Source organism: Chrysemys picta, chromosome 11 (assembly GCF_011386835.1).
Source record: "Chrysemys picta bellii isolate R12L10 chromosome 11, ASM1138683v2, whole genome shotgun sequence".
In the NCBI taxonomy this organism is placed as follows: Eukaryota; Metazoa; Chordata; order Testudines; family Emydidae; genus Chrysemys; species Chrysemys picta.
Window position 1 is genome coordinate 64,042,736 of NC_088801.1, and position 18,600 is coordinate 64,061,335.

The following is an 18,600-nucleotide window of genomic DNA, read 5'->3' on the forward strand; positions in this document are numbered from 1 at the left end:
CTTCAGTGGAGTTACTCTGGATTTACACTACTGCAACTGAGGCTATAGCGCTTCACTGTAGATGCTAGGTACGTAAATGGGAAAAGCCCTTCCCGTCAGTGTAGGTAATCCACCTCCCCCCGAGGCGGAAGATAGATCAACAGAAGAATTCTTCCATCAACGTAGCACCGTCTACACGGGGTGACTTAGGTCAGCTTAACAACGCTGCTCAAGGTCGTGGATTTTTCAGTCCCCAGACCAATGTAGTTAAACTAAATTAATTTTCTAGTGTAGACCAGGCCTGAGATCAGAATCTGGCTTGCTGTGTCTGCCCTTAGCAGAAGAGATTTGCATATTGTGCCAAGATTTTGTGTGTGTCTGTCTGTATGTATATCAAGTTATTTCCTTTTTTGTGATTAATCATCACATTGTCGGAGAAAAACAGAGTTCTCACTATTTGTTTAGGTATAGCAAGTCAGATGCTTTATTAACTCTCACAATTGCGCAGAGGGAGAGAGCTAAGCAGGTCTCTCAACAGGTAAACAATTACAGCAAGCATTTATACCTTTTGTTACAGACAATAATGAGCAACAGTTGCATTTTGTTTATACATAGGTCATTCTGATATCTTGTTTTGCTCACTAATGTAGACTCTTAGTCTACATTCCATATTATCTACACAAGGTCGCAGCAACTTCTCACACAGTTCTTTCCCACTTGCCTCACACATTCCTCGCTTCTACAAATCTCGCGTTATTAGGGTTACAGTTAGCCTAACTCTTGCTAACGAACTGTCATGCATTGCATCCCCTTCCTGTCAGTTCTTTCTCTGCTTCCACAACCCCCCCTTTTGTACTACTAGTACAACAAACATTTTCAAATCTCTATTTGCATTAAATCTCGGAATTCAGATTCTACATCAGATGCTTCAACCTTAGGGGTTTTGATTGGATGTAATGACAATGCATGATGAGCATGGACGTGAAAGGTATTACTATTATTACGTCCTTTACAACAACAATAACATACTCCTGCACAACACAAGCAATAACATTCCCATAGCAATAATATGATGGGGTTGTTGTACAATCTTAGTCATATAACACAATACATCATACTTAGTACATAAGGTGGATACTCTATAAGCTGTCTGAAAGGCATACTTTTTAACTTGATACATATTTTGAAGCATGTGAATTTGCCCTTGTACTTCAGAGATTTTCTGAATCTCTGGTAACAGTGAAAACAAATTTTAAAATCGATCAGGTACTAAACTAGTCCAATTAAAGGGTATCTGGAACCTAAGGACTACTTGCAAAATTCTATCTGCAGGCCAGTAAATAATATGATTGCCTGCAGTGGTAATGAGATTAAAATGTATGTCTTGCAATGTGGTGGCTTTAACATACACACAGCTATCATTAGCTTAAAAAAATAAGTGTCCTGTCAGGGTAGTTCCTTGTCCCCTACCCTCCCAGCAAACGTAGTCATGAAGAGTAACAACTTCTCCTGGCTTCAGTTTATGGATACACTGAAGCTGTGGGGGTTGTAACGGCCAAAATGTCCATTGACTCCCTAACCCCATCCAAATGTCAGATGTAATCCCAGGAGCACTGACTAAAAATCAATTGGGCATACCAGGAGGTCTAATTTCCCAGATGTCTCGGTGAATTACCCAATCCCACATGCATCCTCCCCATGGACCCGGCAGGATTCAGTATGTGGGAGCCCACACCCCCTGAACCGGTCCATATGCTTGGAAGGAGCACTGAGAACGTCCACACTTCCACCCAGAAAGTTTCCAAGTATGTCTCCATGGCCACAGATCAGATGGTACTCCTGACGTGTCTGTAAGGGCAGTGGGCCAAGCCTGATGCTCTAGATCATTCCGAATGGCCATTAGCTGGTCATTCAGGAAATCCTGAATTTCTGAACATGCTAGATCCCACTGCAATGCCTTCCCAGCCTCAGTGATATTCAATACCATCTCTGTCAGCAACTTCTGGGTCATTGAACTAAGGGCGGAAATAACATGTAACACACCAACTCCAGCCTGTACCTGGGTTAGTTGTGCTCCAGAAACAAGGCCAATGGCCTTCTCTAGTTGCCCAATTTCTCATCATGTTCCTGGTTCTTAAAAATATTCCAGACTGCTGCTGCACTATTGGCCCCATCCCACAGGGATCCGGTCAAGTCTCTCTTCTTTCTAGAAGAAATAACCCAAGCCCTCTGTTGTGCTAATCTAATGGCAGCCCCCTGTGAGCAATTATAAATTCTTGGGGTTCACTGGTAGTGATATCATATACTTTTATCTCCACTGATCCATTCAATTGTTCGCTTATATGGGATATCCTGAACCTTAAAAATATATTTTTTCAAACAATATTTAAATAAATCACTAAAGTGTGAAGGCCTTAGTCATTGGTTTTATCAAATATATCACATTGTCTGTATTTGGATGTGTTACAGGGGTAATAGTGTAATGGAGGAGATGGCAGGGGCAATGGCAACAAGGTGCCTTTGGTACTTATCATTTAAAATCCAATTAGGGAGGGCAATACATGCTGAAGGACTTATCCAAAACACAGGGCGCAGCCTGTAGAATAAACCCCAAAATCCAATCAATACCACGTTCCCAAGCATGGGTCCCACAAGTTTCTTCCTGCCAGTGTATAATTCTTTGTTTCTTCACCAGGGTCAGTTCTTAATGTCTCTTGTAGTCAGGAATCCCTGGACTTTGTGGTTTCAGTGAAGTAAGTGTTCCTTCTTCTCTTTTCCTGAAACAGTGTGGTTTAGCATCATACAGGGGAGAGGTTACTAGCACATCACCCTGTAATGGTTTTGCTTCTGCTAGAAAAATCCAGAGGCACAGTAGGTCTGTCAGTGGACAAGGGAGAGGTTACTAGCACTTCACCTTGTCTTTTTTTTTTCTTTCTTTCTTTTTCCTGCTGTCCAGAAGACACAGCAGAGCTAGAAGGAGAAATAGGCTTATCAGTCGGAGAGTCCTCCCGAGGTGGAGGGGTCTTTTTACAGTGAGAAGCATGGGTCCAGGCAGGTAGTCCTTGGCACTTCACAGTTGTGGTGGTGGTTAACAGGACTTGGAAAGGGCCTTTCCAGTGTGGAGCCAAAGCAGTCTTTCGTTGATGGACTTTACGTAGACTCAGTCTCCTTGTTTCAATGAATGGCAGGGCTGCTAGGGTCTTTGGGTAGCACTTCTTTTATCTGTGAGAAAAGAAACCTAACACATTTCATTAATGCCTGGCAGTGTTTTGCAGATCTCATAGTTGCTTGGGCACATTCAGGCCCCCCCTTTTCTTGGCTATCAGCCAAGTCTTAGCTGTGGGCAGTGTCCTTGGATGGTGCCAGCATCTTATCTTTGGACTGAGCTTGCTAGCTATTTTTCCTCAGTTAACTCGTTCTGTTCTTTTTCCTTCTTCCCCTCTTGGCTTCTTTTAACCTACAAAGGAAACTTCCACTTTTCACTCATACACCTTTTCCCAACAATGAACACATACACATTGCCATTATACAGTACATTAGTCTTATTATTCAATGTATGCCATGTACACCCTTCCAGTAAAATAACTTTATTACAGAGCTTTGGAGCAACAAACCAGGACAAGCACACCCACTTTTGAGGAGTCCACTCGGTACAACCTCAGGTGTCCAATAGCTTTCCTCCCTCCCCAGCCCTCTGGCTAGAAATCTGAAGTAGCCAGAAGGATCCCATGGGCAATATGGGGAGTGGGTTAACATTCCATGTCCTTGCTTCCAAAGACTGTTGGTATGCAAATTTTAACAACAATTTTTTTCAATTAAAAAAAAAATCTGGCCAATGAAGTTTCTTTTTCTTACTTAAGCAACTGTATTAGACTTTAGTATATCACATTTTCCTGATTTATCCAAACACTTTTTGTATTCCAAGTTGAATAAAAACAAGTATCTGCTTTTTGATTTAACCCTTCTATTTAATTTTGAACTAGACTGTATTATGAAAATATTAAACCCAACAATTCTGGCCACAAGACAAACACCACAAGACAGGACAAAGAACACAAAAATAATTCCTATTGTACCAGTAAATGCATGGTACATTGAATGCTGTTCAGCTGGCATCCGTTTTCTCTGATGATCTGAAAGACAAAAGAACAGAGGTCTACCCCTTCTGGGTAGTCAGTCATTGCTTAAAATATTTCCTTTATATACACACATACTCTTGTTGATTTTAGACAAAACAGAGGAATTACCCCATATTTCCTTGTATTTGTTTCATAGGCAGCCCAGGTTTCAGTGGCTTCTACCTTATTAGTTAGAAAATTGCATTAATACAGATGCTTTCTGGCTTGCTTCCAGATTCAAAGCTATCCACAGCTTAAAAATTCTTATGTAAAAAGGGACACAATTCACTTTCCCAGACTTTTGATTGCCTTTTACTTCTAACTCCTGCTTTCAAACACCCAGTGATCTGAAAAGAGACAACACAACCTATGTTGGTAGGTTTGCATTTCTTTTACCTCTGCTACAATATACACTGCACATGTTCTGGGGAAAATGCACATCCTATCCACAATTCAATTTCCACAACACTAGCCACATCAATTTCTACACAAGGTGTAACTGTTTCTTTTGTGCTTACAAAATCTCCATGCACCCCTAGTAAAGTGACAGCTCGACCACACAGAGCCAGGGGCACTGTCCTTCTCTCTCTTTTTACCAGATCTTTTATCTGCTATTTTGTTACCCAAAAACAAATTCAAATCTTTATTCTTTCCTGAACACCGGGTAAAGGCCATTTACTTAACATATAATTCAAAGGGCTATCCTTAGAGGGTTTTACCAGAGACCCACCCATCTGCCTTCTGATACTCTAACAGAGAATTACACAGAGAACAGAGGGAATTATGGCCTAATAGGATCCTATTACAGGAATTTCTACTAATACTGACCGCTACAGGGGACGGGACAGAAGGATCCCAATTCAACCTCAGAGCTTCATTGCACGCGATGGCTTCCACTCTGAGGAATTACGAATGAGAGGCTCAGTTCCATCCACACACCTAACACCTAAATGTATAAGACAGAAATTCATTAACCGGAGTCGCCAGTAACTGTCACCAAAATATCGGGTCCACCTAGCTGAGAGCCAATAACAGCCAGACAGGGATAAGGAAGAGTTGCTTTATTCAGCAGAAGAAAGGAGAGCCTTGCACCTTGGTACAAAGACTCTGTCTTACACACATTTTACCATTTCAATTATTATCCTGGGGATTTGAAATCCCCATGCTTATAATTACTTACTCCTTTCCTTCCACTATGCCCTCAAAGTTTCCAACCTGTTCTCCAATCTCTCTATCTATTGCCTGCCTGCTTGGGCCCGATCCTGCTTTTCTCGCTGAACCGTCCCTTCCATGGGCACCAGCTTTTTCACTACCAATTTAGATAGGAGGGTGGGCTTCTCAACTAGCCTTCCTGGTCTCTTCTCTTAAACATTCTTACTCAGAAGGCTACCCGAGTCCTCCCTCGTGAGGCTTGCCACTTGGGCAAAACGCATGACCCATTGGCATTTAACTATTCAATTTTCTCTTGTGGCAAACACACTGCTCTTACAGCATATGCAAACACAAATGGTTAAATTCTGACAAGTCCCTGAAGGACCGGTACTTGCTTAGCCAGTGCTTCCTTTTCTGCCTGGAAATCCTGTCTTAAGGCTTGCAACTTGCCCTGGGCGTAGGTTTGAGTTGCTGCCTGGTTCATGATCTATGCTCTTAATTGCTCAATTCTAGTTATCAAGTACACAACTCTTCCCTTTTCTCCAACTTCTCTATTGCCCAGTCCTGCTACGACTGGGGTAGATCCACCTGACACCCTTCCCGGTCAGCCGGGGTGGAAAGAGGAATGCTAAATCCTTCTCCGGTTCTCAGACTTACTGCGGCTGAGAGTAGGCACACTTTCATACTCACACACGTACGTCCAGACTGGCCACGTCTGTGTATAACGTTCAGAGAAGGTGCTGTGCAATCTCCAACTTGCTTCCTCTCTTGGGAGGGCAGTTCTTTTACACCCTGAGGTCTCCTGGGGCGTCTTTTCAGTGATTCCAGTCCAGGCCGGCTGCCTGTGGTTTCTTCAGCTTCCCCAAACAACGCCGGCTCCAGGGTCGCAAAGGCAGACTGTTGGATCTCACTGGACAGTTAAGCTTTGCAAATGTAATCTCAGCACTGTAACTTGTATTGCCTTTGGTTTGACTATGTCTATATTTTTTCACAGTCAGCTGGGGCCGAAAGCAGTTTTTCTTTGTACTTAGCCTGGTCTGCATTGATTCTTGACCTTGAACGCAGATTAACTTTCTCTTTATCTCTGGACCAAGTTGAATTTCAAATTAACCCGTTCCTTTCCTCAATAGACAAATTGCTCCCATTGTGTGTCAGAGGCTTTTTTGTGATTAAAAGCTCCTCTGAGATGTATGATCTTATCTAGATTGAAGGTACCTTCTAGTGGGCATTGTTTAGATGAATTTTCACGCGTGTAATGATTCCAATTCTCTAAATACCTGCAGGTTTTAGTACCATAATGTACGTACATGAAATAAGCTGGGGTACCCTTAGTGGGTGAGAGGGAATCCTTAGACTGTCCCCCACCCATTTTCCAATCACACACACAGGGAGGAGGATGCCCTGTCCGCGCTAGCGGCACATAAACTAAGGATCTCTCCCTACAGGGTATTCACACAGGAGAGACTAACAAGGATGGCCACGACCCTCCTACACCTCCCTTCAGCAAAGAGCGTCGGCTAATCTCAGAGAGACGGCGCCGCTTACTCTGTTGCATCCAGTGAGATGATCAGACTGTCAGTGGCTCACACAGAGAGGAAAAGGGGGAGGGAAGATGGGTTCACACACTCCTAGACCCAGGTAGCCTCCTCGCCGGACGATGCCAGGCCGAGTTAGCCCACCGTGGGTCGGATCTCCTAAAAGATCCTCTAGTTACCGGGCTTGCATTAGAGTAGTTCTGGTCACGAGCCAAAAGGCTTCGCAGAGTACTCTGGGCGTCTTCCGGTAACACTCAATTCACACTGGTGTACACACACACACACACACACACACCAAGGCCTTATTCCAGGTACTATTCCCAAGTACCTCCAGGTACTATTCCCAAGTACCTCGATGCATCACTTGAGGCGGTAAAAACCCCTCCTGAGGCGGTAACAACCCCTCAACACAGGTGCAAACCCTATGCACCTAGCATATGCATACAGGGGGCGGCAAACAATTCCCCTATTACGCCGCTCAGCATCTGACCTTGCTGCACAGTCAATAAGTTCGGATGGCGTGAGCCCAACAGGGACAGACGGCCCCACGGACAGTCCTCCTCCGACACCCCAATAGAGATTTCAAAAGGTCTCCTACCTCTATTGTGGCGCCATGGGGTTCAAAGGGAAACGATCCGTAGCAGCTGCCGATGCCTCTGCGGGCGTTGCCATCCCGGACGAGCCCCCAAATTGTCGGAGAAAAACAGAGTTCTCACTATTTGTTTAGGTATAGCAAGTCAGATGCTTTATTAACTCTCACAATTGCGCAGAGGGAGAGAGCTAAGCAGGTCTCTCAACAGGTAAACAATTACAGCAAGCATTTATACCTTTTGTTACAGACAATAATGAGCAACAGTTGCATTTTGTTTATACATAGGTCATTCTGATATCTTGTTTTGCTCACTAATGTAGACTCTTAGTCTACATTCCATATTATCTACACAAGGTCGCAGCAACTTCTCACACAGTTCTTTCCCACTTGCCTCACACATTCCTCGCTTCTACAAATCTCGCGTTATTAGGGTTACAGTTAGCCTAACTCTTGCTAACGAACTGTCATGCATTGCATCCCCTTCCTGTCAGTTCTTTCTCTGCTTCCACAACATTTTTGCTGGACATCAAAGCCAAATGCTCTTCCTTTTTGGCTTGCTGTGGTGGTGCATGCGTAAGATCAGGAAAATGGTATGTAATAGGTCCGGGATCCTTTGTAAATAAGAGGCCAAGAATTAGCTTGGTCGTATACTTACAATATTTACTGTCAATATCCGGCTTTTGAAGCCGAGAGGATATGGAGAATTTGCATGGAACACAGCAATAGATGGCTCAATGTTTCTCCAGATATAAGGGCATAATAATTTTTGTAAAGAGTGCGTACAATGTTGCATTTTTCCAGAACATGACTCACCATTCAGCGTAACTGCACCTGTATTTCTCCCCCTCCCCTGAGGTCCAGCAAGGGCACTCACTCTCGGCTTCCCCAGCTGTTGCCTGCGTCTCAGTCCCATCTGAGCAGGGTATGGCTCTGCTGCACAGTTCTCTGCCTTCACTGCAGAGACTAAATAGACTTGCTTGTTTTGTCTTCAGATACTGATAACAGAGAGTTGTTGCAGATATAAGGTAAAAAGCACGACAGTGAAAACATTAAAAATGAGAACAGAACCTCAACCTATACACATGCTAACATGCATTCTGGCAGGCCCTATCCTTCCAACCCTACACTGAGGATTGGGACCCTCTGTGGACCAAAGGTCACATCTGTTTGCTGGATCAGGAAGAAGACCCTGAGTCCATTTAAACCCAGATCATTTATCCAAAAGATTTCTCCTTGTCTCTTGGTCCCTGGAGAATCCAGTTTGAACAAGGATAGGCATATCTCTGCAGGGGGGTGGTTTCAAAGGGTTGGTAAGGAGGAAGTTCATTAGTATCCTCCTGCTACTAGAGAAGATACATACAATGCCACAATAACATATACACAATTGCATTTTTAATACAATGTACAAAGGTATTTACCCTAATCCAGTAAGGTTTAGTTTAATTCAGTAAAGTTTAGCTTAATTCCGTAAAGTTTGTTCAGGATGTTACAGGATTTTGTCAGTCTGCCACAGCAGAAGCACACAATGTTATTACCGTAGTGCAGTGATTCTCAAACTTTTGTACTGGTGACCCCTTTCACATAGCAAGCCTCTAAGTGCGACCCCCCATATAAATTAAAAACATGTTTTTATATATTTAACACCATTATAAATGCTGGAGGCAAGGCGGGGCTTGGGTTGGAGGCTGACAGCTCACTACCCCCCAGGTAATAATCTCATGACCCCCTGAGGGGTCCCGACCCCCAGTTTGAGAACCCTGGCCATAGTGCCTTCATCTGAGTACCACAATGCACTTTACAAACAACCGTGCCTCTTGAAATCTCTATAATTGTTTTTTATTAAAATAGCGGCGTCCCATTGTGCTAGGCACTTTACCGGAAGTAGAAGTCCTTGCCCTGAGGAGCTTGCCATCAAATTCAAGACATGGATCCACAGAGTATATAACGAAGTAGGAAGGTATAACAAGTAGGAAGGAGCAGGAGAGGGAGGACAAGGGTCATAGCAATGAGAACAAACATTAATATAGGCCAGCTTTGTAATGCAGGTATCCTCCTCATTTTATACAGCTACTAAATGAGACTCAAAGGGTGAAATCCTGGCTCCATTGAGGTCAATGACAGACCTAAACTGAGACTCTTAAGAAGAATCCAAATCTCCTTTTAAGAACATCACATCTGAGAAGTGTTGTGACTTCTCGACTCCCTGCACACAAAGGGCCCCCTTTGTGCCACATTCCAAGCCTGGCAGAGATTCCAATTGCTTCATCCGTCTCTTTATTACTGTTTTTATTGTTTGTATTGCAGTAGCCCCAGACCTGGACTGGGCCCCATTGTGCTAGGTGCTGTACAAACACAGAACAGGAAAAGGATCCTTGCCTGAACGAGTTACAGTTGACGTTTATTTCGCCAACCAGAGCATCTTCATCTTTTTTTTCTAGCATGTTGGAAGCATGAAAGGTTTTGTATTAATAACCTTGGACTGTGAGAGTCCTTTAACACACCTTACAACTGTGACCGTGTCCAGCTTCTCTCATGATTTCATGCACTGTGGTGCACTTCCTGTCTCCAAACTCAGGAACTGGTTACAGTGTGATGGCCTGTGAAGTCCCAGCAGAATGGCACTTCTCTGTGAAGGACCCCATCTCCATTCATGGAGATACTGAAGATGCTGACAGCTAGTTCCAAACACTGCTTTGAAAATTCATATTTTTCTCCATAGATTTAGGCCCAGCTCCACAAAGGTTAAATGCCTTTGTGGATTAGTGCTTAGCAAATATTGAACTACCTACGGCAATTAGAAATAACCATCCGGACTGAACGCGTAGAACATCTTAAGGGTCCTGGTGAGTTGTGATTAGAGCCAAAACCATTATGTACAGCATATTCATTGACCCAAAACTACATTCCTGAGGCTGTGATGGAAGCAAAGAAACACAAGGATATCCACATTTAAGGCTGACCTCCAGGCCGCACGCACAGCAGGGTGTATTAAGGAAGTAGTTTAGGAAATTCCCTGCTGTGGCTGGGGATTGGAGGTCAGCCTGTGGAGTGAATTTCCTTATTTTTCTTTGCTGCCATCACCACCACAGCAGACTTTTGATTCAATTAAGGCCCAATCCAGCAAGATGCCGAGCTGCCTTAAATAACATTCAAGCCAATGGGATCTGAGGACATTCAGCATCTCACAGGATCAGGCTTTTTATGAATTTCATTCCGAGCAGGCATGAGGTTCACTGCCTTGGAGACTGAAGTAATCTCTTTATTCGCCAAATAGTGGATCAACTTCAAAGAGCAAGCCACCCCACCCCCGCCCACAGCCCTGTCAATGTGTCTCAACAATGACCAAGAGTCACCTGCTGTGGAGTCAGAGGGGAATTCACTTTCCATATCCAAAAGCCGTCCAGGGTACTGATTAATGCTAACTGTGGTGGTGTTTTTGTGATAGGTGCACCTGTCTGCATGGAACTAGAGTGAGACCCACCAAACTAATTTACCATATGCCACACTACAGACCAGAGTGAGGTTCAGATCCAACACCTGCAGGTGAAAGGCTCTGTATCTCATTACCAGTTCCCTGAGCCTCCCCTTCCCACAGACATTTGCACTGATGACATGTAGCTTTTAAAAATGCCTTTTCCCAATGTAATTAATGAGGTCTATTCCAGTCTTCGGGCTGGGGGTTTGTTATTTAATATTTTTATATAGCACCGTAAGTGGGGATTGGGGACATGTTTTGTCGACTTTGTATAGCACCATAAGTGGGGATAGTGCTTTATAAAGAGAATAAATATATCCCCCATATTTCTCTGCACTTACTATCTCAGATCCTGATGCTTCCAAAGTAATGCACATTGGAAAACATAATCCAACTATATGCACAAAACGATGGGAATTTTGCTCCCTTTGTCAACAGATCGTGTCCACATTCGGGGCACCATTGTTGACAAGATGAGCAATGCACTGTGAGTGTGTATCCCACAGTGCCTGGTGACACCATCTGTCGCTAGGTGTTGTGGGAAGGCGGAAACGGAGCGAGGTGCATCCTGGGATGTGCAAAATGTCCCATCATGCACTGCTTTGTGTCCCAGCCCTCCAATGGTTTCCGGCTTCCTTTTGCGCCGTTTTTCCAACTATCAGTCTTTGCAAGTGCACGACAGCATCTGCAGTGAGAGAGGATGGATCCCGCACTTCTCTCCTATGCGCTGTTAGCTGTCGTGAGGACATTGCACATGGCAGTACCGTTACTCGCAAAGTTACTGACAGAGAAGGAATTGCAGGCGCCCGAGTGTGATATGGACAGCAGTAACTTATCAATGCTTTTGGCATTCACAGAGCAGCTGCATACGATAGACCGTCGCTTTTGGGCTAGGGAAACAAGCCCTGGTTGGTGGGATCGCATTGTCATGCAGGTGTGGGTTGATGACCAGTGAGTACAGAACTTTAGGATGTGTAAAGCAACCTTCCTGGAGCTATGTGCTGAGCTGGCCCCTGACCTGCGGCGCAGGGACACCGGAATGAGAGCTGCCCTTTCAGTAGAGAAGCATGTTGCAATCGCTGTGTGGAAGCTGAGGAATCCAGACTGCTACCGGTCAGTTGCAAATCAATTTGGAGTGTGGAAGTCCACTGCTGGGGCTCTATTACTCCACGTGTGCAGGGCAATAAATTGCATGCTGCTGCAGAGGACTGTGACTCTGGGAAATGTACATGAAATAGTGTCTGGCTTTGCAGAGATGGGTTTCCCTAACTGTGGCGGGACGATTGATGGCGCACACATTACAATTTTAGTGCAAGATCACCTTCCCTCTGAATACATCAGTAGGAAGGGATACTTCTCCGTGGTGTTGCAGGCGTCTGTGGATCACTGTGGGCGTTTCAGAGACATCAATGCAGGCTAGTCTGGAAAGGTGCATGACGCTCGCATCTTCAGGAACAGTGACCTGTACAGAAAGCTGCAGGCGGGGACTTTCTTTCCAGACCAGAAGATCACAGTGGGGGATGTGGAAATGCACATAGTAATCCTGGGAGACCCGGCTTACCCCTTACAGCCCTGGCTCATGAAACCTTACACAGGGCCCCTGGACAGCAGCAAGGAGCGGAGCAGGTGCTGCATGATAGTTGAATGTGTCTTTGGCCATTTGAAAGCTCGCTGGAGGTGTCTCTGTGGCAGGTAGACCTTACTGAGGATAATATTCCTGTGGTCATAGCCACGTGCTGCACTTTGCATAATTGGTGTGAATCTAGGGGTGAAATGTTTGCTGAGGTGTGGAGCACTGAGGTAGAGCGCTTGGCTACACAGTTTGAGCAGCCAGATGCTAGGGCTGTCAGAGGAGCCCAGAGGGCGGCTATTAACATCAGAGAGGCTTTGAGGAACCACTTTGACAATGAGGGGCACTAACACATGTCTGCCGTGGAGGTGCTTCCCTGGGGCATCCATGTTAAATTTTGGGGCCCAAGATCCATGTGAGAAAATGCTTTAGAAGCCTGTTCCCGATACTGCACTTATTGCTATACGATTTTGTAGAACACAGAATAAAAACATTGTCCCATTAGAAACCTTTGCCTTTATTTATTGTTAAAACCTCACAAGTGTATGGAGCACCAACCCTCATTGTCCAAGCTGTGAGAGGGGGTGGAGTGATGGGGAAACTGAGGAGCACTGTGAAGTGAAAAGGAATGTGTGGGCGTAGGGGGGGGTGGGGTTGGCAAAGAATTGTGCATGTGCACATGCTGCAGTGGAGGTCGACCCCAGATCTGTTCAGTCTGCAGCTGTATTAAAGACTTGAGCATCTGTGTCTGATCCTCCATAACTTTTATCATCCGCTCTGTCGCTTGCCTAGCAAATGCTGCATTCTCTTTTCTGTCCTGTCTTTCGGCTTCCCAGCACTCTTTGTGTTCCGTAGTCTGTCTCTCATCGCGCTGCAGCACCTCTCTGAACATATCTTCTTTGCTGGGTCTTGGCTTCTTCCTTATCTGCCAAAGCCGGTCGGCAGGGGTGCGTGGTGCGTTCCTCGAGGTCTCGGCTGCTGTGGACAATACATAGAAGAGGGATTGTTACAGGGGATGGATCACTTGATGATTACCTGTTCTGTTCATTCCCTCTGGGGCACCTGGCCACTGTCGGAAGACAGGATACTGGGCTAGATGGACCTTTGGTCTGACCCAGTATGGCCATTCTTATGTTCTTACATTCCAGCAAACGATTGAAACATTTTGTTAACAAGGGCCTTTTGCAACTAGTAGCAATCACTTTATCACTGGCTCTGGGCAGGCACACAGCTCCGCAAGCACCCCAGTCATGGGGTGTGTCGGGATCGGGGGGAGGGTGGTTGTGTGTATGGAGAAAACAGTCACGGCTTGCAGTGCAGCTTTGCAGGGAACTCATTCTAAAATTATCACACACTTTTCCACAGGCGGGCACACCTCTAGCTGACATCTCACTGCTGTAGGTAAGCAGGGAAACCAGGGCGCAACTACTGCATGCTTGTGGCTTTCACCCCGGTCTATATGCAGCTCAGCTATGTGCCGCTTTGTTCCCAGCTCCAGCGATTGCTAAATGGCAGGGGACAGTTTCCTACAATGGGGGAACTAAAAAGGCTGCAGTCCCTTGGAATCTGCGGCAGAGGATTAACAAGTACCTCTTGGAAACTTTCCAGAGCCCCTCTCTGGAGATTTCCATGGAGATCTTGATGTCCATCGACACCCTGCTTGGCAATGCAGATTAGCTGCATAGGACGATGTCCAGCTCTCATAAAAACACAACCTGCCTCCCACTCTTCTATTCCCTACACAAGCCACAGCAATTTACCTGGTGTCTCATCTGCTTCCTGCTCCCCGGAGAGCACTTCTGGAGTGGAGAAAAGTTCCTGGCTGCCTGCCCCACCTGAAGACCCCTCTGGGAGCTGCACATCCTCTTCTACCTCCACTTCTTCAACCAGAATTTCAGACTCCGGGTTAGCTACTCTTTTTGCTGCCTCTGAAGTATCCACGGGGCTATCGACAATGGAAGTGGGGTCACCACCGAGGATAACATTCAGGACCTTATAAAAGCAGCAGGTCTTAGGTGCAGCACCGGAGCAATGGTTTGCCTTCCGCGCCTTATGATACACCTGCCTCAGCTCCTTTATCTTCGCTCTGCACTGCTGCGTGTCCCGATCACAGCCCTTTTCACACAATCCTCGAGAAATTTGCCCATATGTGTCCTGATTCCTACGGGGTCACTCGACAGCTGTGACTGAACAGACTCCTCTCCCCATATACTGATCAGATCCAACAGCTCCGCGGTGGTCCAAGCGGGAGTGCGTGTGGTGCGATAGCCAGCCATGCTCACCTGGGAAGATGCCAGGACACCTCTTCACGCTGAGCCAGCAAGCAGGAAATGGGATTTCAAATTCCTGGGGCTTGCAAGGGGGAGGGGCGGATTGCCTAAAGGGCAGCGGAGTTCAAACTGCTGACCAGAGCGGCAGCATGGGAATTGTGGGACACTTTCTGGAGGCCAATAAACGGTTACAGCCCCCCCCTGCCCTGGTAACGCGGCATGACCCCGGGCTCCCTGCTGCCCACGTCAATGGCAGGGCCTGGGGACCCAGCACGTCCCAGGTAGTGACTGAGTGTGGATGGAAAGTTCCCTTGGATTTCGCCCTTTTCTCTCTGATAACCCATCATTGACCAAACCCCCCAGATTTCCTCCATTTCCCATTGAATTCCCAAATTAGATGTACAACCCCCTTCAGCTCAGCCCTGTCTCTCTCGTTACTGGTGATTGATATAAAATCTCCTCAGATTGTGTCACTTTCTGTCTAATTCTCAAATACTGACGGAAAATCCTCCAGCTCTGTCTGCCGCCAGGTCTTGTTCTGGAGGGAAACTGTTGCCCCAGTCCGGGGGAGGGGAGCTCAACCCCCCAAAGGCCCAACTTTCCCCTCAGGTCTGAGCATCAGATTGTTTCCCCCTGTACATCAGTTAACCCCCCCCCCCTTTCCTCTTTAATAATTGAATGGTGATATAAAATCTCCTCTGGCTTTGCTATTTCCCATGTAATTATGAGTTACTGACAGAAAATTCTCTCCGGTTGGGGTTTTTCCCTCACATGTTTTAAGTGCAGCAACTTCTCCTTTTTTGGAGGGAAGCTGTTGCCCCGAGTCATTCTCCATGTTGGGGGGCTGCAGGGGGAGGGGGGTAAAAACCCCCAGTGACCAACTTTCCCCTCATTTCTCAGAATCAAATTGTTTCCCCTTTACACTTATTAGAATTGACCTGTTGGTGGTGACCATCAGAGCCAGGAGCCTCCCCCATTTGGGAAACGGGGTCTCCCAGCTGCTAGTGGGACACTGGGCCAGACCTGATCTGGTTTTAGCCCCAGATGTAGCAGGATGAGGGGTCACTCTCCCACACACACACAAGGGGGGCTGCTGCGTGTGTGACTGTGTCCCTGCTCCCCACAGGCAGCCTCCAGAGTGGCTGAAAATCTGCACTTAATCCCCCCCGCCCGCATGCCCCAGCCCGGCCACTGACATGGCAGGTAGGGTGACCAGACAGCAAATGTGAAAAATTGGGACAGGGAGTGGGGGGGTAATAGAAGCCTATATAAGAAAAAGACCCAAAATTTGGGACTTTCCCTATAAAATTGGGACATCTGGTTACCCTAATGGCAGGCAGGGAGCCGTGGGTGATGCCTGGGCAGGGAGTGGGATGGAGCAGGAAGCTCCTTTGGCGAGTTGGGGGAGGCAGCAGTGGGGAGGGGCAAGTGATTGGCGGCTGGGAGGCTGTGTTGAGTTAATTATTTAATCTTTTGGAGAAATGGGGCACAGGCTGCAGAGGATTTTATATCAGTATTTAATGAGTAGTTGGGAGTTTAGCCGTCAGTTGAGATCCGGCCAACTGCCCCGTTAGCAGCCAGACAGCACCGCTCCTCCATGTTCTGTTCTGTTCTATTCAGTCCTTACAGCACCGTCTGGCCGGACACCAGCCACACGACTGGCATTCGTCCCCTGGGATTCCCTCCCAATCCCCTCTCTCCACAGGGGCAGGGATTTTAAATCTGTTTATCCACTGGTGGATGTGGTGCCTGCCGCGCTCTGTGCGCAGGTGACTGGAGGCAGGTCTGAGATGTCACCTGGCGCTGGGAACCCAGCGTGTGGATGTTTGGGGCTGTTCCCACCTCCTGCAGGAGTTTCTCCCACAGCCTGGGAATGGCTTCCCTGCAGTGACCCCGATCAGCAGCTCTGTGAGTCAGGGACCCCACTCCACACAGGGGTGAAAGTAACTTACGGGACTTACTGGTACTGCCGGAGTCCTGAGGGGGGCGTGGCCTCATCCAGGAGAGGCGGGGCCTCTCAAGATTTAAAGGCCCTGGGGCACCGGCTGTGGCTGGGAGCCCCAGGGCCTTTAAATCAACTGCAGAGGTGGCTGGGAGCCCCTGGGACTCAGGGGCAAATTAAAGGGCCCAGGCTCAGCCGCCGCGGAGCTCCAGGCCCTTTAAATCCGTCCGCAGCGGGTAGCTCTGAGCTCTTTACATCCCGCCCGCAGAAGCCGGTGCGGTCCGGCATGGCTTACTGGCTCTTGCCGGTACACCGTACCGGACCGCACCGGCTTACTTTCACCTCTGCCTCCACAGCACCTTCCCAGCCCATGTCCCTGGTCTGCACTGACCTCTCTGCTGCTGGCCTCCCGCTGGGGCCGTGGGAAATGGCGGGCAGGGGCCAGCCCAACCAGCTCTGTCCCTGCATGGTCCCGATTCCCGGTTCTGCTTGTTGTCAGGCAGCCAGGCCAGGAAACAAGAATAAATTAATGTGGATCTGAATGACAGCGTTACTGGGGCTGTGAAATGATAGGGGTTAATGTCACACCCAGCACCAACATCTCAGCATACACAGGAGCCGTGCTGGCGCCTGGTTGTGTTACACAGAGAGAAACACAAAGGAAAGTGAATGTCTGTGAGGCTCTCATGACTCTCACAGTGTGTGTGGCTTTGCACCTTCTGCTGAATCAGCCATGTCACTAGGAGTGTACGATGAAACCCTTCTAACACTGCAAAGCCAACCTGCTTCCAGCCTCCCCTGCCTGACCTCAGCACGACACTCGCCCAGCTCTGGCTCCTCAGCTCCCTTCTGAGAGGCAGCACCGAGGGGGGGAGCTGCGGGGTACAGAGCGGGGCAAGGAGAGGGGCAGGTGTGTGGCTGACAGGAAGGTGCCCAGGTGAAGGACGTGGAGTTGGGGAGGAGCCGCATGGTGGTCGGGTGAACATGTGGCGAGAACAGGAGACAAACTGCCTGGGGGCCCCTTCCCATGAGTTGGTGCCATTTACCCCGCCTGGGCCCATCGCTGCTCACACAGTCCTGGGGCTGGGCTCTCACTCCCCTTCCCCTGGCCCAGCCACCGAATCCCTTCCCCAGCTCTTCCCCACTCCCACCCCTCCCACCATAGCACTGGGACCAGCTCCCCTACATGGCTGAGTTTGCAGCCCATACAGCAGGACCCTGGTGCTCTCACTCCTGCCCCCATGCTGCCCCCTGTGGCTGTTCCACTCCCCTCCATGGGCAGAAACTCCCCCCAAGGCTGGAAATGCCAGGATGTTCCCATCTCAGAGTCAGATAACACAGTTAATGGCCCTGAGGGGACCTAGGAATTCCCCAAGCCCCTTCCCCCTGCTATCTCCTCTTCTTACTGCACAGACGCAGCCCTGCTGGGTAATGCTGAGTGGGGCCCTATCAGGGCAGATAAAGGTGTCTCTGGCGCAGGTCACTGTGTGTCACAGGGCTGTAAATTCCTTTATCAGGCACTGGTCAGCATCCCCGTCACAGACCCTCCTGCACACCAGCTTAGCAATGTCCACAGACACATCTATCGTAGTGACTGGCTACAAGAGCTTCCTGGACCAACCATCGTTCCCCAATGGTGACGATATCCAGGGTCTCAGCACGGCTCCCAGAGGCTGCTCAAGGGGTGTCATAGGGCTGCTGGGGTAATCAGGGCCGGCTCCAGCATTTTTGCCGCCCCAAGCAGCAAAAAAAAAAAAAAAAAAAAAAAGCCGTGATCGGTGGCAGCTCTACCGCCTCCGCTTCCTTCTTCACTTCTTCGGCGGCAGGTCCTTCCCTCCGAGAGGGAGTGAGGGACCCGCTGCCAAATTGCCACCGAAGAGCCGGACGTGCCGCCCCTTTCCGTTGGCCACCCCAAGCACCTGCTTCCTGCGCTGGTGCCTGGAGCCGGCCCTGGCTGTGACATGGGG

At 47.9% G+C, this 18,600-nt stretch overlaps 1 long non-coding RNA gene across 1 annotated transcript; it reads right to left on the minus strand.

Moving 5' to 3' along the window:
• Positions 1-435: 435 nt before the first annotated feature.
• Positions 436-7,882, minus strand: LOC135974165 (uncharacterized). Its single transcript, XR_010591372.1, has 2 exons — positions 5,940-7,882; positions 436-4,444 (listed from the first exon to the last, which is right to left on the minus strand). It is a non-coding gene; the product is annotated as an uncharacterized LOC135974165 (long non-coding RNA).
• Between the last annotated feature and the right edge of the window lie 10,718 nt (positions 7,883-18,600).